This window comes from Gorilla gorilla, chromosome 11 (genome assembly GCF_029281585.2).
Source record: "Gorilla gorilla gorilla isolate KB3781 chromosome 11, NHGRI_mGorGor1-v2.1_pri, whole genome shotgun sequence".
NCBI classification, from domain to species: domain Eukaryota; kingdom Metazoa; phylum Chordata; class Mammalia; order Primates; family Hominidae; genus Gorilla; species Gorilla gorilla.
In genome coordinates, this window is record NC_073235.2 from 46685101 (window position 1) to 46707940 (window position 22840).

The 22840-nt window shown below is 34.9% G+C and overlaps 1 protein-coding gene across 50 annotated transcripts in view; it reads right to left on the reverse strand.

Annotated features, from left to right (window-relative positions):
* The window catches only part of GTDC1 (glycosyltransferase like domain containing 1), a 383038-nt gene that overhangs the window by 231354 nt on the left and 128844 nt on the right, over positions 1 to 22840 (reverse strand). The window lies entirely within an intron of this gene.

Genomic DNA, 22840 nt, shown 5'->3' on the forward strand with positions numbered 1-22840 from the left:
TAAAATTGAAACAGGTAAGATTATAATTTTAACATTATCAACATAATATAAAAATAATGTTTTACATTCTTTAAATAAATCTTTCAAATTTAGGATATATTTTACAATTATAATACATCTAGTTCAGACTAGCCCCATTTCAAGTGTGCCCAATAACCCCATACTAATCAGCACAGTCCTAAGAAGTGCAGACTAAGTTCCACAAAGGTAGGGAACAGGGCTATGTTGTTCACCACCGTTTATCCAGTACTCGCACAGTTCCTGGATATATTTTCATGACAGCGAGGAGGAAAGAAGTGAGGAATGCATCCTGTTTGAGAAACAAAGCCATTTCCTATATTAGAAGCCTAGGGTTCAAGTTTTGACTCTAAAATTTCCTAGTGGGTAACTTGGTCAAATCACTTTTCTGAACCTGATCCGTAAAAGGAGATTCTTCACGCTTATCCACCATTTTGGGTTGCTATCAGGATCAAATGAGATGACACACACATAAGCAATCAGTGAGGCACTTTATAAACATTACCTGTCATCACTAATACAAAGATCTCTGTCTCTGTGGTCACTATTTCCAGAGGATGCTATGTTTCTGTTTTGATTACTATAGTCCATCCATCCTTCACCCATGAAAATGCAGGTTGACACTGTATCATGTTGGTCCATGCTGTATCCCTGGAAGACTGTTATTTTGATTTGTAAATTTGTGCTCAATACTTCGTTCTCTATTTCAGCTGCCTCCAAATGGAAACCTCTCTCCTTTAACTTGACAAAGGGAGGCTTTCCCTAGGCATCTCACACTCTTGTATCCTGCTGGTCTCCATATGGTCTGCAGCACCTACCCTATACCATAATGCTATTCATCCCCTCAGGTAGGCCAGGAACTAGTTACAACGAAAGCCAGAAAAGAAACTCCAGGATGTTCCTCAGAGAGATTTAGAGAAAGTAAAAAGGGTTGGATACTAGAAATAATCAACTGAAGCCGGAAGAAAAAGAGTCACCAAGGAGCTTCTTTTCAGGAAGCTGGATCCAGGCTTGTTGCATTTTCAATGTTGACCTGCTTCATACCAAAAGGTTAACATTCCATTCTCATCTCTCCTGTTTCCTAATTTGTAATTTCTGATTGCCGGGTAAAAACGAGAGTTAGAGAAACTCGTTACTTTCCCATAAAACTTCTTTGATTATTTAAATTATTAAGGCTAGCATTTTGAGTATGTGAGTTAAAAAATAGGAATACTTACATATAGTCAAGTCTTTCAGATTACCCTCAACTAGAATTGAGTCCCTGAAATAAAATAAAAACCTCCTTGATTGAGGTCACTTAGACAGCAAGACTACTTGTGTAATTTCTGAGTGAAACAATTCTCTCATCTGCAGATGAAACGGGATATTCCTTTACTGACAGTAGAGTAGAAGGACCATAAACCTGGGTTTTTCTACTGCCTAACACTGAAAAGTGGCCAAACTTTGCACAAATAATTTAATCTCTCAGCATATTTCCACGTTAACTGAAAATAATTATGCTTTGCTTGCTCAGTTGTTTTGAAAATATTCACTGCCACTTTGTATGCAGGCTAAAACACTGAATGCCAACCCTCCAAATATTTTCATGTTCAACCTTGATTTCCTAATGTGATTTAGATATATTTTTCAACACCGAGTGCATGATACAATTAAGCCCAATGTTCCTAAAAGTAGCTAATAGTAGAAACATGAACCATCCTTCGCTCTGTGCATTTAGGAGCACAGAGGAAACTGGTTCTGAACGTCTTCATAAGTTGGGACTATGATACCGGGCTCACCTCAAAGGTGAAGTAGTCCTGATGCAAAGAGAAAGGCCTAAGATCCACTAGACAAGAGTTGCCTACAAAACTCAAGAAGTATAGTTAGGTCACAGCTACTTAGTTTTCCACATTTATTGAAAGGGCTAAATTTTAATAAATAACGGTCTCAGTGCTGTTTCTGCAACTTGCATACAGGTTTCCTGGATAAAACTCCTAAGATGGACTTAGTACTTAAGTTTCCTGTGAAGAAGGTCTTTGTTTCTACCAAGTTCTTAAGAATAATTTTAAAGCAAGAAGAATAATGTCATATGGAATTTTGTAGTTTGTTGTTGTAAAGGTGTATCCCTATGTTTCTTTGGGAAAATAATTTCTTTTACTGTTCTCATTCATAAGAACTGTAACATTCCCAGTGTTTGGCTATAGGAGCATGAAGTTAGGAATATTACTCAGTAGATGCATTCCAATGAAGATGAAAACATACAGTGGAACAAACAGAAAAAACAGGTAATCTTAAGGCCACAGATAAATGACCATACCTAAGTCAGAATTCCTTAAGGGAAGCCAAAAATGCACTGAACGCTCACTGTTTGTCTCATTTTTTCTTTACCTTTTTTTTCCTCTTCAGTTAAAAGATACGCAATTTGATTGATGGTATTTTTTCCACATTGGTGACATTTTAAATGGAAATCAAGATTTTTGGGGGGTGGTTGTAATAGCTCGATGAAATCTTTCACATGTGCCAAAATGTTTCAATAATGTAAGTCAGCCAAATAATCTTCTTGCTTTGTAAAAATATTTCTCCTTTAAAAAATGCTTTCTGAACTGTTAAAAAAAAATTAGAGTATTCAGAGTTTAGCTACCAATATATGTGTATTACACTTACTAACACTTTTTCCCTATTTCCTCAAAGCAAACAGTAAAGATGGTGTTTTTGATGAAGCTAAATAGGAAGTTCTCAAAATTTTTGTGTCAAATAATTACAATTTTAAATCCAATAATTTTAAGTTTGATCAAGTTGATGTGTTTCACATTTTTAAAAAACTGCTTATACCTTTGATAAGGGCCAGGTGGCTGCTGCCTTTAAGTTTGTTGTATTTAGGTCCCATTGGCCAATGACTAGTATGGATTCTCTTTTAGTCTGTATATTGGTTTTCCTAGTTAAAGTGAGGAGGTAGTTCATGTATGAAGTGTTTGATCAGTGATAGCAAACATATGATAAAGTAGAAAAATTGTCTTTCATTCAACAGAAAATAACATATTTATCATTAAAACAGAAAACTATAGTGATGTACTGGAGGTGACAAATGGGGGAACTTAAACTAAATTAAAGGGAAATTTCCATAACAGATTCACTAGTAATACTGATTTAATAACCATTTCCTGTCATGAGCTATATTTATCATATACCACCTCTCTGACATGACATTGTATTTAATGTTTTTGAGAGCCATGTTTTAATCAGATTAAACTCAAGGAAACAGATAGGTATCTGTTTGGCTCTAAGCTTTAGCTTCTGTTTCTTATTTAGTCACAAGACTATTACTACTGGAATCTTTATAAACACATTTGCTGGGATTGCAACAGGAGTCCAGCTTATGTTGTGAAGTCAGAAAAATGTGTGCCAGTGGTTTTCATGATTTATGCACACAGTGCATTACAGAATTATTTAATAAATTAAAGACAACTAATGCAAAATGTGTTCCTTTCCCCCACGGGATTAAGCATCTAAAAATACAATTTAGTTTTAGATTCAAATACTAGTTTCTCAGGAACTAAGTAACCAAGAAGAATGTTCAAAGAAAAGTTGGTACAATATTATTCATTATTCAAATGTATTTACATAAAACTAAAATCACTAATAAGCTCAATGTTCCTAAAACTAATTTAACTGGTAAGAAATAATAATTTTAATAACTTGGCCAGGCATGGTGTCTCATGCCTGTAATCTCAGCACTTTGAAATACTGAGGTGTGTGAATCACTTTGAGCCCAGGAGTTCGAGACCAACCTGGGCAACATGGTGAAACTTCATCTCCGCTAAAAATACAAAAATTAGCTGGGTGTGGTGGTGCATGCCTGTAGTCTCAGCTTCTTGGGAAGCTGAGGAAGGAGGATCAGTTGAGCCCGGGAGATGGAGGCCGCAGTGAGCTTAGATCATGCCACTGCACTCTAGCCTGGGCAACAGAGTGAGACCCTATCTCAAAAATAAAAATAAATAAATAAATAAAAAATAACATATGTGATAGTTATGACATTACATTATTTAAAATGCAACATTCTAATAGCATTAGTGAACATATCCAATTAAATACATGAAGAGCTCTGTGGGTCAAATATGCCCTCCTTCAAATTCAGACTCTGAAAAAAGTGCTCTGTGGCCCAAGATCTCCCATGGCAGATAAGCTAGCAACAACCCAAAAGTGCCAAACTTAGCATTACATAAGGGTTAAGTCATACATTAAAATTCAATAAGTGTTAAAAGTGGAAACTAGGAAATAAAAGAGAATAAAAAAAAAAAAGTAAAAACTGGCCTTTAACATTTCAGTCCACAGCACAATGAAAAATATTCTCAGACTTAAATTGACTACATGGTACATGCAACATGCAAAACCATTTTAGTGTAGATATAATAATACATAGTTTTTTAATCCATATAAATTGTCGACCTTTTCTTAAAATAGATAATTATAGAACAATTTCCTCAGTAAGTATCTGTGACTTAAAAGCTTCCTCTTTAGAATACCTTAGAAGTGGACGGGCATTGTGGCTCAAGCCTGTAATCCCAGCACTTTGGGAGGCTGAGGTGTGTGGATCATCTGAGGTCAAGAGTGCGAGACCAGCCTGGCCAACATGGTGAAACTCCGTTTCTACTAAAAATACAAAAGAAATTAGCCAGGCAAGGCGGTGCACATCTGTAATCCCACCTACTTGGGAAGCTGAGGCAGGAGAATCACTTGAACCAGGGAGGCGGAGTTTGCAGTGAGCCAAGATCGCACCATTGCACTCCAGGCTGGACAACACAGTGAGACTCCGTCTCAAAAAAAAAAAAAAAAGGAATACCTTAAAAGTGCAGCAGGGCATGCCTGATAGGCACTGATTAGTTAGTAGGCTGTAATCAGGTGAACTAGTACTAAAGACTATTGAGTAGCATCCACAGCAAGTTATCAGGTACATTATATATATACATAATATATATATAAAAAATATGAGAAAAGAGAATATTCTTCAATTGTCCATACATAAGAATAGGAAATATTTGAAACAATTATTAAGCAATACTTTAAAAGATTTCTATAGAAGGTTTTCTTGTAAGCATTATAATATCATATCTGAGTCTAAGAAGCCTAAGAAAAATTAGCCCCTCTTATTAGTGAGATTCATTTTAATATTTCTGAGTTCAGATATAGTTTCAGCCTACACTCTTTTTGGTTAATATTGATACAATATTTTATTAACAATTTAGAGGTTGGGTTTCAGGTGAGCAGAATAAATACACTATGTTTATAAGCATAAGATATACTTTTAAACCAACTTTCAAAATTTCACTGGATCTTTCAACATTTGTTTGAAATCCTTACAAGATATTCATCTATTTGTGGCATCATATAGGTCTGTCTCCCCATCTGTCTATGTTTTTCATGAAGACTAGTATCTGGTACATATTTTTTTTCCTTCTCCACTTTAGTAGCTATTCATTGGCCCACTACTATGCCATTTCTGTAATACTTGTCCAACAGTTTTCATCAATCATTTTTTAATAAAATACAAGCTTTCTTTTAGAGGACAAGGGGACACGTAATCAATGTATTTAATTTAATTCTGACTAAATTTCATTCTATATGGCTAGAAATTTAATGTCATCAAAATCTATTATTGTCACAATAAATAATCACATTAAAGCATCATACTAAAATCTATAGGGCTGAATTTTTTAAGAGCAACATATATATGGTTATTCATCTAGCCTTTTAGTCTTATCTTCCCAAATGTAACTTTCTTACATTACATGGCCAGATTTGTTAAGGAATTCACATCCTGCATGTGCGGACATCTTGAAGAATCCTTTTTTAACAGGATATCCTAACAACACCTCCCCACCCCCAACCAACTTGGTAGCCTGACTCTAGCACACACTCATCTGGTTTGACTAAAATCATTGCATTACTTGGCAGTGGTTTCCTCATACGTGGCGCTTAGAGCTCATTGAAGCTCAAACAGTACAGGAAATGCAAATCATGCAAACCACCCTCATGATGGCTACGTACAGTGGCGTGATTGAGCGGCAATACGCCCGGCTCGTGGGCTGACCACATGAAAGGAGACATTTAAAGACCAGATGAGCAAAAGCTGGGATAAGTTAGAGAGTATGTGTGAGCTTCAAAGCTGGGAGAATAGCATCCTTATTTAAAATAGGAGTTTTTTATTATTTTTTTTATTAATAACACCTGCCTAAGTTCTTTACACTGAGGGAAGTACATGGAGGTAGAGCAAGTCAAACATGCACTATACTGAATATAAGTGGGCCAATCCTTCTTTTTTTAATAGCCAGGTATGGCAGAAGAGTGGAATACTTTCCATCTATTTTTTTCACAAGATTTTCTACAAGTGTTAACAATTATGAGAAATATTTTCTTTTAGAGAGCTTAAAAGAAAGATAATCTAGCAAATGCTACAATATTTGCTCATAATTCCTTAAGTGTCAGTTTCATTGCCATGTTAATAAAATTAGTTCCTCCAACAAAAAAATAAGGAGCTATAATGCTTAGGAATTCTTCAACAAAAGGCTTAGAAACAATACGGAATTTTCTATTAAAAGAATATTTGAACAAGGTTAATACAGTAATGAGAGTGGAAAAATGGCTATAGGAAGTATTTCTTTTCCTTTTTGGAAATGATGATTTTTTTTTTTAGATGCTTCCAATTTACTACCAATTACAGAAGGGACTAAATATAATAAATTAACCAAAAAAATCATTCAATTTTATGTTTCCTTAGCACTTAAAATTATTTTCCAAAGCCCTTTAAGTATCTGTTATTTCATTTGCATACAGGGATGAGGGCATCAGGAATTCTATTAAAGCACTGGCTCCCTATATAGGTATAACTCCATATACCTATATAGTTAGAAGCTTAAATAAGTAAATTTTAAAAATAAGAGTTTAAATAAAGGAGGGAAAAGTCTAATGCTCTAGATGAGGAATCAGAAAACCTAACCGTAAACAGCTATATGATACGGGACTTACCACTCTGAAACTTAGCTTTTTCAACTGTAAAAAAGGTGCTATTACCAAACTCTTACCATCTTTCCTGACCACTTCTTAATTTGAAAGATCAAATGATACGGTATGTGAGAAAATTACACAGTGCTATACAAACATAAAAAATATTGCACTATTTTTGAGGCACTCACATTGTGCCAGCCACTATGTCAGGCTCCAAAAATATATTATCTCATTTGGATTAACTTCACCTTCACAATAATACTGTAAGGTAGGTATTATTAGTCCCATTTTAAAAGACAAGAAAACTGAAGCTCAGAAAAGTTAAGCAATTTCTCCAAAACCTTATAGCTACTAAATGGCAACACTGAGGGTAACTACATTAGGCCATACAAGGATCTGTTCTCATATGTTTCACAGTCATCTACTGTGGGTCTGCATAACTCTTAATTAGTTATGATTTTAGCAGCAACTCAATGCTACCCTCTAAGAAGTAGATTTCAGTAATGCAGAGGTTCTCTAACGTTCCATTGGGTGCATCAGCTGGAAAGCTGATGCACTTGTTATTTTGAATTGGCCCATATTAATTCATCAACGTCTACTTCTTCCTTAATTTATCCTAAATATAGGCAAAGATTACCATGTTTGATAACCAGAAAGAGTACTAGTAACCATAATCTTCTTTGAAGTCTTGAGAGCTACTGCCTTGAAATTTTAAACAAGGGCTGGTTAAGAATTTCTGACTAGATGCAACAGGACTTTCTGAGTGACAACTGTCTTCCTTTCCAAGCCAAGGAAGGCAATTGGATGTACAGCCACTAGCAAGCAGGAGTTAGCTGTTTTCTGTTTTGTTTTTAGATAGCTTGTAAAAGTCTGTAGGAGAAAAGAAGTTAGATTATTTTTAAACAAAATAAAACAAAAATCAATGAGCGGAAAATTGCTTAAATTTGTCAAAAAGGAAAGCTATAGACATAGGAAAGATAGTTTGTAGAAAAGATTATAAAGTCGTACACAAATGGCAGGCAGGCAATGTATGTTTGCCTGTATAATATCAGAGCAACTGGCAAAGGAAGAAAAGTCAGTGCAGAAGCTACCCAACAGGATGATTCAGATCAGTTGAGACATGGTATTCATTTACAGCTAGACAGTCCATCAGGTAACTGAAGCCAGGACAATGCCCAGAAGAGTATGGGTCAATATATCTACTAGGAATACTGAGTTTCTCCTTCTGCCTTCATCTCTTGAAAGATATCAAGGATCCTATTAGAGGTACACACCTTAATCCATCTATAGGAAGTCTGAGGTAGGAATATTATGCTACAATCTGAAGGTCAGAGATTTGAAAGCCGTTAGTTACATCATGCCCTGTTTTATAAGAGAAACAGATATAAAAATCAGGCACTGAAGAGCCACAAGTTCAAAGATTTCAGAGATTATGTTGTAGAGGGTGGAAGTCCCTCCCTGTAAATTAAATTTGCATTCTGAGGAGGAAGTAATAATGTAGACTGGAAATAAATATGCAAACTAATGGGTTTTTTAAAATTTGAAATTTCCAGGTAAGACAGAACTAATACATAGATGTATGTGGGTTTTATTTTCATTTTGTTTCAGATAAGAGTTCATTCCTCTTCAAATTCTCCATGACAATTCTCAACAGTCCCACTGTCACACTTTCTAGCTGAAAAACAAAGCAGAATCTGCTTGATGATTGAGGCTGTTTCTATTTGCCGTCAGTGGTAAGAGAAAAATATTATTAATTTAGTCATCCTTTACTTTTGTGTTTAAATTATTTCAAATTCTTTCAGTATTTATTTTCAAACCTGTTACTGATTTTCTTCAGTGTCCTCTAGGTAATATCAAATTTGCCACATTAGGTTCATGTTATAGAATTCAATACCAAACACTCAAAATCCACCCAGAAATGTCATCACCTAACTCTCCTTTTCAGTAACTCACTTAACCTCTCAAGACCTCCCTTTCCTCAGCTGCAAAATGACAGCAGTTTGATTAGAATAACTCTAAAGCCATAACTGTGTTAATATTTGTCATGTCATCTTAGTGTCAGGTATTAATATCTTAAGATGCTTAATCTTAATAAGAAAAAACAAAGTGACATCACTGAAAATATTATATAATAGCAGACAAATAACACCTTATTCATACTACTCTGTGGACAATCATCTACGTGATTATTGTCAAGTCACTGATACCACTTTGTGGTTGTCTTGTCTGTTTTTTGTTGCTGTAACAGAATACCTGAGACTGAATAATTTTTAAAGAACAGAAGTTTATTTAGCTCATGGTTCTGCAAGCTGGAAAATATAAGGGCATGGCCCTGGCTTCTGGTGACATAACATGGCTGAGGTCAAAGAAGAATCAGACACGAGTGAAGAAATAAAACCGAAGAAGCATCCTGGCCTTTTAACAACCTGCTCTTTCCAAAACTAATTCATTTCCACAGGAACTAATCCAGTCTTGCGAGAGCCAGAACTCACTTACTACAATATGGCACCAAGCTACTCATGAGCCATCCAGCCCCATGACTTAAACACCTCCCACTGAGGCCCACTTTCCACGCTACCACATTGGGGATCTAATTTCAACATGAGTTTTGATGGGTACAAACCCAAACCCTAACAATTGCTTTATTGACAAACTGAAGATAAAATATCTTACAGCGTCTTCTGGTTTCAGAATTAATGACTATTTTACAGCTTATTATTTATACATGATGATACCAGACAGAGTCCTTTATTTAACGGTAACAACAAAAACTGAAGGCACAGAAAATGACAGGCATATTACACTGAATTCTGGGATGATGATGATGTAGTGGGTTGAAATGTATCCCCCAAAAAGATACATGCAAGTCCTAACCCATAGTATCTGTGAATGTGACCCCATTCAAAATGTCTGTGCTGATTTAATCAAATTTAGATGAGGTCATGCTAGATTAGTGTGGGCCCTAAATCCAATGATGTTTTTCCTTATAAAAAAGGACACACACACACAGAAGAAGGTCATGTGACAACAGAGGTAGAGACTGGAGTGATGCAGCTTACAAGCCAAAAAGAATGTCAAGGATTTGGAGGAGCCACGAGAAGCCAGAAAGAGGCAAGGAAGGATTCATCCCTAGAGCCTCAGAGGGAGTGTGGCCCTGCTGGCCCTGATATTGGACTTCTGGCCTCAGAACTGTGAGAGAATAAATTCTGGTGTTACAGCACCCTTAGGAAACTAATACAGATGGTCAAATCAGTGCAACAAGAGATAGCCAGGCAAATAAAAAAATTATTAGAAGAACTCCAAGAAATATGTTCTCTTAGTGAAACTAAAAGACAAGTAGCACCAATATTTTTTTTTAATTTAAGCTTTCACAACATTGAAAAGTAGTGCCTTTGAACGGGATAAAACACAGGCTACATCTTAACCATCTACCACTAATTTCCCCTTTGAAAATAGAGAAACCAACTGACTTTTGAACATATCAGTTTCTTTTCCTAAAAAGTGAGATTTAGCAAACTAATCATCCATGCAAGAGTGCAAAGAAAATTAATGACATTATGCTGAGTCCTTTTGCAATCGGATGGATGGATGGATGGATGGATGGGTGATGGACATTTTAGTGATAGGTAAGGCATGGATAGGGATTGCGAATTATAAAACTTTCTGACACTTCAAAAAAATTATTATATCTTGTCTCTGTCGCACCTAGAGACCAAAGCATGATCAACTATCTCAAAAGTAAATTTCATCTGAATATTTAAATCCCTCAAATAATGAGAAAAATAAGTATAAAATAGTAGCATTCTTTTAAAAATATTTTTAGCTCTGATTAAAAAATAATGAAAATTACTAATATAAAACAACAATCTGTCCAATTAGTGTTTTCTTTAATTAGCAAGAACATTTAACCTCTTCAATAAGCTTCTATGTGGACAAAATGTTTCATACTACTATAATTATCCCTTCAAAGTAGCAAAACAAGAGGAAAGGAAATACCCGGCAAGTAAAACAAAACAAACAGAATTATTATTTATATTTACACTTACAATCTACAACTGGTGAAGGTAAAATAAAACAGATAATACTATTATTTGTACTAGGCCCAGACTGTACACTTTAGACAATATTCTCAACCTTGGATGCACATTAGAAAGACCTGCAGGGTACATACATGTGTGTATGCATACATATATGCATTTTGAGACAAGGTCTGGATATGTTGCCCAGGCTGATCTAGACTCCTGAGCTCAAGCAATCCCCTAGCCTGAGCCTCCCAAGTAACTGGGATTACAAGTGTGCACCACTGTGCCCCGCTTATGCAGAGTATTTAAATATAAATACTGATGCCCAAGGCCCTCCTGCAGGGCAGGGCTATCCCCTAAGGCAGTACACAGGGTTTGCTCTGTGTCATTCAGTGGGCACCATTCACTCAATACAGTGCAATCTGTGAGATGGAAGAATAACAACTAAGTGACTACAAAGCATTAAAGATATTGAGCCACTAAAAGGACACTGATTAATAATTTCTCAAATAAGCAGCACCATACTTCAGCTCTGGGCAATTGGTCACTTTTATTGAGCAACCGTTGCCTACAGGACATTATAAGTATGTTCTGTTCCCTGGGAGACTGCCTTCTCTTTTCTTTTTCTTTTTTTTTCTCTGAGACAGAGTCTCACTATGTCACCGAGGCTGCTGGAGTCCAGTGGTGCGATCTCGGCTCCCTGCAACCTCCGCCTCCCGGGTTCAAGCAATTCTCCCGCCTCAGCCTCCCAAATAGCTGGGATTACAGGCACTCGCCACCACACCTGGCTAATTTTTTTGTATTTTTAGTAGAGATGGGGTTTCACCATGTTGGCCATGCTGGTCATGAACTCCTGACCTCAGGTGATCCACCCAACTCAGCCTCCCAAAGTGCTGGAATTACAGGTGTGAGCCACCATGCCTGGCCACCTTCTCTTTTCTTCACTGCATAATAGGGTCTTATTATTCATTTAGTATTTTATAGTAAATGTAGTATTTTAACATTGGATATACTTCATAACATTAAGGAATTACTTGGGGTTTTATCAGGGTGGTAATGATATTACAATTATGTTTTATTTTTAAAGAAATTTTATCTTTTATTTGTATTCAATATAATATATAGAGCCATGAATGGAATGTCTAGAATTTGCTTCAATCTAATCTGGGGTGGAAAACAACTAGGCAGAGTTCTGATAAATCAAGATTGGCTATTTATTTACACTTGTTAAAAGGTAAAAAGGTTCATTATCTGTTCCCTCTATTTTGTATATGGTTAAAGTTTTCCATAATGTCCTTGCTCACTCGTTCAAATCACAACAGGAAACTTGATGTACCTCCAATAAGCAAGTTATATTAACCAGAAAATAAAAAAATATACTTACAATGGATAGGACTATCCTGAGGAAAGGACCAGGTAGTCATGCTTTAACTATGTGAATAAGAATTTATTTATTAGAAAAATAACTGGCTGTCACTGAAATCTTTAGACAACTGAATCAAGGTGATATCTAAAATGCTTTTACTCATGAAAATTGCTGGGAGATGGCTGAAGCAAAGGAAACCAAGTGCCTTTTATAACATATCAAACAACAACAAAAAAAGGGACTTTATCTTAGCTGGGATTATACAATAAGTCTCCAATAATCACTGATGCCTAAATAACAATTCGGTAAAATCGATATCATTTCCAAGAAATATTCAATGATAAAAGCAAAGTTTTTAATGATGTAGAAGGAGTATAGTAAAAATCTAAGTTACAAAGGAAGACTTAGGAGGGCATAATTCTAAGGGATGGTGGAAAACCTTCAAAAGCGCTACAAAGGTCAAGCAATACAACCTGAAAAGAAACTGTGATACACTGTTCCTACAAAGCAGATCATGTAAATTTGCATCATTGGCAAGTCAACAGCTAGACCCCCATTATAAAACCACTATGTTCCTCCACTGTTCTCTTCTCACATCAAAATCCTTACATTTCCAGAAAGGCATTGAGTTTTAACACTGCACAGAAAGTTCGTGTCTAATGAAACCACTTTTCCTGCTGCATTTATATTCCTCAAACCAGAGCTTCTCTGCCAGTGAACTAACAAATGGTAACAGTTTTATGCATATTGCCACTGTGTCATGGAAAAAGAGAAGTCTCAGCACTCTGTCTTGTAGATCCTATTTGTCACTTTAAATTCTACCTAATGTGCTTTAAATTCATTATATCTATCTTTTGCTGCTTGAAAAAGAATCCAAACGAGAAAAGTGAAAACCACCAAAATAGCCACCTTATTCTCTGTACTGAACAGGTAACTAATTATACAAGAAAAAAGTATTTCTACTAAAATAAAGCATACTATTTGTGCAAGCATTTTAAAAAGTATTAAGCCATTACTATATGCGGGCAGGGTTGTGCAATGTGCAGAACAACGAAGAAAGAAAAGGAAAATAGAAAGTAGAATCTTGCAAAGCAATTGCTGAATAATGAAGTATTAGAAAATCGCCTATCATTGTTTTCCCATTTAGGTCTTATCTGGATATAAACACAATTAGAATACTGGACACAGCAAAAGTATAAATTATAAATTTTGATTGATATTTCTTAGTATAATCATTATTTATTCATTCATCCAACAAATATTTACTGAACACTAAGAATTAGACCCTGAGAACGGTGGTAAGAAAGACAAAGTCTCTACCCTCACGGAACTTAGATATAATAAAATATTTCTGAGGCAAATCTATGATGAACTTTGCTTATAAAAGTTCAAGAAAAAGGCAATATTAAATATAAAATACCAAAATAACCCTAAAGTATACTTTGTACATTTGCTTTTGAATTTCAATTGCTCAAGAATCCATAAGTTAATTATCTAATACTTTATAACTTTCTCTTTTCCTCTACTGACTGACCACTCCTCTACCACAACTAATATTGTACAAAAATAATAGAATACTGTTTTGCAATGACAAACGTAAAAACATTATTAACAGCTATTCAAAACTGTTTGCTAGTGAGCTTCTCTGGTAAAATACTTGAAGTAAAGGGTGAAAGAAATGAATGAAAAGATTTAGAAATATTTTGGAGGAGATAGGGTTGTGAAAAGTTAGAGGTGTTTATCTTAACTCCTTTTTTTTTTTTTGAGTGAGTCTCCCTCTGTTGCCCAGACTGAAGTACAATGGCACGATCTCAGCTCATTGCAACCTCTGCCTCTCAGGTTCAAGTGATTCTCCTGCCTCAGCCTCCCGAGTAGCTGGGATAACAAGAACCTAACACCATGCCTGGCTAATTTTTATATTTTTAGTAGAGACAGGGTTTTGTCATGTTGGCCAGGCTGGTTTCGAACTCCTGACCTCCAGTGATCCACCTGCCTCAGCCTCCCAAAGTACTGGGATTACAAACATAAGCCAATGTGCCTGGCCTAGTTTAACTCTTTAACCAGTTATAAGAAAGAGTTAAATAGACTGTCAAAAAAGTAGGGAGGTCCAATGAGCAGGTTAGGTATCACCTGCTGCAACAAGTTGGTCAAATATATTTCTCCATCTCTCCTGCAGCATATTTACCTTCAGTCTCAATTAGCAAAAGTAAAAATGTGTTCCAAGACTTTTGAAAGAAATAAAAAGCAAAATTTATTTCTATAGGAAAAAAATGCAAAACTAATTTACATAAGATCTCTTTGTAAGTTTTACCTAATACAATGCTTTCAGCATATTTGTAAATTTCAAAGATATGTTCAAGCTAAATAATTTGCACTAATGGATGACCAGTGACACAGCTGACCTGAAATGACCAATTAGTATTCGATTCACAATTTCTCTTGTGAACAAGAAACGTTTATTATGTTTACTAAAGCCGGTATCAATTTGAAGAATGTACATTAGAACATTTATTTTCATTTATCTAATTTTTTTTGGCAGCTATGATGTTCAGCTGTTATTATTTTATTAAAATTAATGTGAGAAATATCATCATGTGCAGACATTCACATAATTCTTTTCCTTGGGGCTTAAGCAAAGAGATGATGTATAAATGTGAAATAACTACTTTGTATTAGAAAGTCAGTCTCATTCTACCACAGGTATGAAATATTGCTTTTCCTTAAAAAGGCTACAGACATCGTCAAACCTTCAGATATGAGACAACTATACACCTTTTATTTCTTTAAGAATTCTTTAGTGTTTACTAGATAAGAGAGCAATTCAACCACTTTCCATGTTATCTTTTTCATACTGATAATTCTTACAGACATTTCTGAATCAAGTACCTAGTAGCAAAGTATCTTATAAAATAGGAGGCATTACATAAATGTTAACTGAAGAAAATGAATTATTCTTAATTTACTTTTCTAATTACAAAAACATAAAATGACATTAAATGACCACTATTTTAATCCATTACTACACCTATTATATATACATTATATATTATATATTATGTTATATATAATATATATTATGTATATATAATGTATATATGTTATGTATATATTATGTTATATATACACATAATATATATTACATGTGTGCGTGTGTGTGTATGTGTGTGTGTAAAGAGAGAAGGTCTCGCTCTGTCACCTAGGCTGGAGTGCAATGACAGGATCGTAGCTCATTATAACCTCAAATTCCTGGGCTCAAGTGATCGTCCCACCACAGCCTCCCAAGTAACTGGAACTACAGGTGCACACCACAACACCTGGCTAATAATTTTTTTAAATTTTTTTGTAACAACAGAGTCTTGCTATGTTGCCAAGAAAGGTCTCAAACTCCTGGCCTCAAGCAATCCTTCTGCCTCAGCCTCCCAAAACACTGTTATTAGAGACATGAGCTACTGTGCCCAGCACCCCCAAATATTTGATTGCTGATATTTAGCTACAATTCAAAATTGATACCAGAACTGAAATAGTTAAAAGAGAGACTAAAAATCTGCAAATAATATTCCCTCTATTATTTCTTCCTGCTCTATCACTGTGCCTATCAAACCACCTATAACTGAGGAATAAAAGGAGTACATTATGGTTTCGGGCCAAACACTCTTTAAGCACTACGTTTTTTAAAAAGTATTAATTCTATGTCATCTCTCCTACTCACATTTTAAAATAAACAGAGACTAGAGATTAAATAATTTTTTTAAAAAAATTCAGAGCAAATCAGTCACTTAGGGGAACAGTACAAATTCTAACTAAAACATTTCCAACTTTAAAACATTATTTAATCCAGTTTACAAAATATTCCTGGAAGATTATTATCTCATTTGATCCTCACAAATCTTGAAGATAAAAGGGAAGAGTATTATTTTTATTTTCACCATTTAGCAGATGATGATACAGAATGAGAGTGATTTGCACTTTTAAAGGTGAGTGGCTGAATTGGGCTTGCATTTAGCTCCCCTGACTTCTAGTCCAAGGCCCTTTCCTCGTCCCTCTGGGCTCCTATGTAATAAAATGTCTAATAGGTACAAGAGAGAACATCAAAAACCATCATATGTTCCTAGGAATGCCCAAACATTGAAGAAATTCACACTGTGTGGGCTAATATTTGTAAGTTGGGATTAGTCAGTACCTATGTGCCTAATTTGTGGTTTGGAGTTGTGAACAAATACATTAGTCGGTAAGACAAAATAAGAACAAATACATTAGTCGGTAAGACAAAATAAGTGAGAGAACAATTAACACTCAATGTCTATGAAAAACGGAAGGCATTCTTGGTTAGATGTGCTTATTAGCTAAAAGAGGATTGCATGGCAAATTTAAAAATAAAACAGAAACGTGGATAAATGTTGATGAGTACAAACTGAATATCCAAAATTGCAAATATGGAAATACTGATTCAGATGGCACCATTTCATTATACTCTATTAGAAGAAAGACTTCAGGTGACTCATAGATAAATCTGGAGTGAAGGGATTTCCCCACCACTACCCCTCCACATTGTAAAAAGTAAAACTAAAGTACCAAACAAAACCAGGTTGCAACATAATATTTCAGATTTTTCTACCAGTTTTCTAAAATATAAGGCATATCAAAAGTTTGTAACTATTCATGCCCCATCTAAAGCCTAAATATTTAAACAAGTAAAAAAAGGTATTACCTTTTTTCCTGTAAAACAGGTGATAATAGAACATAAATATCCTGAATTCTCCCAAGTTTTGACATCATCAACATCTCAAGGTTTATCATCAAAACTCACAATATATAGTAGAAACCCTAGAACACAATAGCTGAGAAGCATTGATAATGCAAATTCCTTCATTTCTGGAACAGGAGAAGGCTGAAAGATGTCACAGCAAACAAGAAACTCCTGTTCATCAAAACTGTATTTTTTAATAAAATTCTAAGAGGCTGGTACTCACCACAACTCCTCTCAGATTTAGACATCTAATTAGGACCTGCATTTTTAATACTCATTAATACATGTAAAACATATGCATGCTGAACATATTAAAGAACGAAAGTTTCTGGGAGCTTTTTTCCATGGAAAAAATAAAGAAAACTCAACTGTGTTCAAGTAGATCACTACCATCTGCCAGCATTTTATCTAAAATAAAACTGATTGAAAGAAGACAAATATTAAGTTCATGTTTCCAAAAGCCTGAACGTTTCTCAGGCAGTTCAATTCTAAAACTGCCACTGTTTCTATTTCTTATGTGTATGTGTATGTATGTGCATTTTCCTTTTTCTACTCCTAGCTCTAAATACCAAAATCAAAGATATGGTTACTTTCGTAAAGTCTACTGACATATTAAACAGGATTCAAATTTCAGAGCAAATAAGACCTCAATTCTTAACCTCTGCTTCTCTTTTAAAAAAGACTGCAAATAAAATATGAATGTCATTAAATATCTTTGAAGACTTGGAAAAATAATAATATTGCTACTAAAATAACTGCATAATCCTAAAATGACTCTTTATAAACTTAAAAGTTATCATCTCTTCATTCCCATCAATTATAATAAAATAGTAAGTCAAGGATTCTTAAATCTTTGCAGTAATGGCATTGAGCTATTGCTTGGTTTCCTAGCAGTGATCCTCTTACAAAATAGTATAGAAAAATACTTTTCATTAAAAGTGAGTTCATTTTTTCTGTTTTAAAAAGTTAAAAATTCCCTTTGAAAATCCTGAGGCTTTTTCTAATACTAAGCAATGATACAAAATGAAAGCTAAGAATCATTACATTTGAATGAGAAACTCCATAATACAATTGCTACATGTGCACGTGCATGCACACACAGCCACACACACACACACACACACACACACACACACACGAAATATATATATAATATATGCTTTGAATTATATTGGCTTTTATGAAAATATTTCTCATTGTATTTAAATTTACGATAAAGGAAAAAATAATGACAAAAACTAATTCACATTCTTGTCTACTTTAATTTTATAAAAATCTTGGAACCACCAAAACAGTCTGAATACAAATAAATATCTGTATCAATACTGGATACACAGAGAAACTACGAGCTAAAATCCCCCCATGCCCTACATTTTAGATCCCTACTATAGTGAAAGATAGGTTACCAAGTATGGGAAATTTTCTTAGAAACATATTAGTAAATGACCCTTTCAGAATGCTGACTCAAGTGAACATTGTTCAAATGGTACCAAAGTCAACAAACAAAAAAACCTCAAAACTATATTCAAAAGAAGAAATTTACTTCCTAAAGCATATTGCCTTATTCACCATTATATCATTTGTGCCTAGCACATAATGAGTGTTCATCAAATGTATGCCTGCTATTCCAGATCACTGAGGAGAAAACTGGCTTTTCTGAACTATATATCAAGTATAGTGACGAGCAGAAACTTTACTCATTCATTTTCACTCTGAGATCTAGCATAATACATGAACTCTACAGATGCACTTAACACCTTACTTTTTGGCAAGGGGGATAGTGATAAGTTTGACAAGTTAATGTCAAATAATGGATCACTTATTGATTGTGTGTATTTATATATACAGTCATACATTGCTTGATGATGATACCTTCTGAGAAAGGTGCCATTAGGCAATTTTCTTATTGTGTGAGCACCACAGAGTGTACTTACCCAAATCTAGACAGTATAGCCTACTACACCCCCATGCTATATTTGCATAGCCTATTGCTCCTAGGTTACAAATCTGTACAGCATGTTACTGTATTTAATATCGTAGGCAACTATAACACAATGGTATTTGTGTATGTAAGCACAGAAAAGGTAAATTCTGCAGTAAAAATAGGCGATTATAATCTTATGGGACCACCACTGCACATGCAATCTATCGTTGACCAAAATGTTATGTGGCACATGACTGTATATTTGTGTGTGTGTGTGTGTGTGTGTGTGTGTGTATATATATATAGATATATATAGATATATATAGATATATATAGATATATATAGATATATATATAGATATATATAGATATATATAGATATATATAGATATATACAGATATATATAGATATATATAGATAGATAGATATAGATAGATATAGATAGATATATGTATGTGCGTATATGTATATATATATGTAGATATATGTATGTGTGTATATGTATATATATAATTGTATTTAAGTGGAAGAAAGCAGTATTACATTAGATTTTTAAAGAAAAATTTTAGAACATTTACGTGCATGGAGTAACTTAAAATGCTGCCAAAACAAACTTACTGAGCCAATGTAATGAGTAAATATGAAAAATTTATTATTAGCATCATCTAGTTTTTAAAATAATTATAACCACTAAAGTAGTTTAATTGTGACCTCTGTAATTTTGACTAAATTAATTTATATCCCAAATCCTTTTCACATAGATAGGACAAAGTTCGATTTCAGTTCCGTTCCAGACAAATTTCTTAACTAGTAAAATGCAAATAACACAACTTTCATCCATATTGCTAGTTCCTTTCCTGCCTTCCATTCCTACTATTAATGTTCTCATTTAGAATCTCACTATTTTTCTATTAGATATTTAGAATCCAATGATCATCTCCTATACTCATCAATAGTCTCCATCCAATACTGCTGTAATAATCGTCCTATCCAGTTTTCCTTACCTCACTCTCATGTTCTATTATAGCACTCATTGGTGTTTTTGCCTGAAAAAGCATCATTTCCCCTTATTTAAATCCCAGCAATGGGTCACACACAGTGGCTCATGCCTGTAATTCCTGAACTTCAGGAGGCCAAGGTGGGAGGATAACTTGAGGCTAAGAGTTCAAGGCCAATCTGGGCAACATAGCAAGACACTGTCTCTGCAAAATAAAACTAAAAAGTATCTGGGCATGGTTGCACACACCTGTACTAGCTAGTACAGGAGGCTGAGGTGGGAGGATCATTTGAGCTGAGGAGTTCAAGACTGCAGTGAGTTATGACTGTACTACTATACTCCAATAGAGCAAGACTTTGTTTAAAAAAAAAAAAAAAAACAAAATACCAGCAATGTAATGTAATTTTCCTTTTGCTCTCTTGTACTCAATTCACGTGGTTTGAATGGGGTTGACTCCACTTCCTGATTCCAAAGTGATGATGTAATATAGGCCTTGCCAAACATGATATCAGATGCCTTTCGCTTCATTAACAAGTCCAAGGCCACATGATACAAAAAGGTACAGTTGGTTCATCTCAAGACTTTGTTAGAACTTCTGAAAAAAGAGGTACTTGCAGATAAGGCAACTAAGCTGGTGGAATATAAGCTTAGCTCTGGGAGTGATCCATATGGTAAGAGCCTGTTCCAGCATACAGCCAAAACACAGGAAAGAAGAGTCAAGGACACAGGAGAACAAATGACATCTCTGGATCCAGCTTGCCAATAGCCAACCACCCTAAAACTTTCAGTTACACGACTCAATTACATTTTCTTTCATGTTTATGTGATTTTGAATTGAGTTTGTATCGCACAAAAGAGTCCAGAGCAACAGAGCTTTCCAATGCTGCCCATCACCTATAGTAAAAGGTCTATAAATTCTTAATCTTGAATTTAAGAATGCATATGAACTAGAAAAAAATTTGTCTATCACCCAACCTGATCTCCCATAACTCCTCCTAACTCAGAATATGTTCATGCTAAACTAAGCTTTTAAAGTTTCCAAACATTTCTCTATTTTTCCTGTGAACTTTTGTTCACAATACTTCCTTTTCCTACAGTGCTCTTCCATTTCATCTCTATTTACCAAAATCTTTAACATCCCCTTAGATCTATGTCAGAATTTGCTAAGCAAGAATTAAACCCACTTCTCTGTACTGTACTTTTTTTTTTTTTTTTTTGAGATGGAGTTTCGCTCTTGTTGCCCAGGCTAGAGTGCAATGACACAAGCTCGACTCACTGCAACCTCCATCTCCCAGGTTCAAACGACTCTCCTATCTCAGCCTCCTCAGTAGCTGGGATTACAGGTGCCCACCAATACGCCCGGCTAATTTTTGGTATTTTTAGTAGAGGCAGGGTTTCACCATGTTGGCCAGGCTGGTCTCGAACTCCTGACCCCAGGTGATCCGCCCGCCTCGGACTCCCAAAGTATTGGGATTACAGGCGTGAGCCACCGTGCCCAGCCTTCTACTTAACTTCTTTAGTGAATACTGCCCTCCTGTAGAACTGAGTATTCTGTGTGAGTTCTACAGTAATATCATGAGTATATGGTATACATACATGTCCTATGTCCCATGTCCCGTAGAGAGAGATAGCTAACATGACAGTCAAATGCCTTCTCTTTGAAAAGGCAAATAATCATGAAGGGCTGAGGCTGAAAAAGGAAATCTGAACAAATAAGAAGTCATATTAGAGTGACTCTGAAGATACAAGCACTGTTAAGACTTATTCCCCAAAAATCTCTAGCTCTAAAAATTAAAGTTGAATATATATATTTTTTAATTCAAGATGTACAAATAAGCCTAGGAAAAAGTTAAATTAAGTTAAATGAAGCAGTGAATGAGCTGACAAAGTTGAATGAGAGACATGACAAATTCCTTAAATTTTGATCTTGATGTTAATTCTTTGCTCATGACATCATAAAACTTAGGAACAGATAAATCATAAACCTTCAGTTACAAATGAAAAAAATAATATTACATACTCAAAAGTTAATACTAATACTCCAAAGTGATTTTTTTCAGGCCAACTAATTAATGGCAGAGCTGAGATTAAAATCCAGGACTCCTGATTCTCCTACCATAGTATGTTGTTTCTTTCAAACACAAGTGATTATTATTCTTTTGGTAAACTCTTTTATGTATATATACAATTTAAAATATTTTATTAAAGATCAGTTAAAGATTCATTTTTGTGGGGCAGATTCTAAGCCAGGGGCTACAAACACAAAGGCCTAAATGGGCCAGTTAAGCAACATAAATGTGAAAAGTAGGCTGTTATAAAATAATGGTGACCAGTAGTATTTGTGACCAAAATGAAGAATGTCTATCTGTCTAAAAGCATTAATTTAAAAAAATGTTTAAACAATTGCAGTATCCAAGCAAAATACCTCTTTGGGCCAAATTCTAATCTGCCATTTATTCTGATAGTGTCTCTTCCATAAATTTAAAAGTCATTGTTCATGGGTGGCCACTGTCAAAACTAAAAAGCCTTAAAATACAATCACATGAAATTTTACACAATATCACAGGCATGTTCTAGACCAGGGGTGTCCAATCTTTGGCTTCTCTCGGCCATGTTGGAAAAACAGTTGTCTTGGGCCACATATAAAATACACAAACAATAACAATAGCTGATGAGCTTAAAAAAAAAAATCTCATAATGTTTTAAGAAAGTTAGAAAATGTAAGAATTTGTGTTGGGCCGCATTCAAAGCTGTCCTAGGCCAAAGGCTGGACAAGCTTGTTCT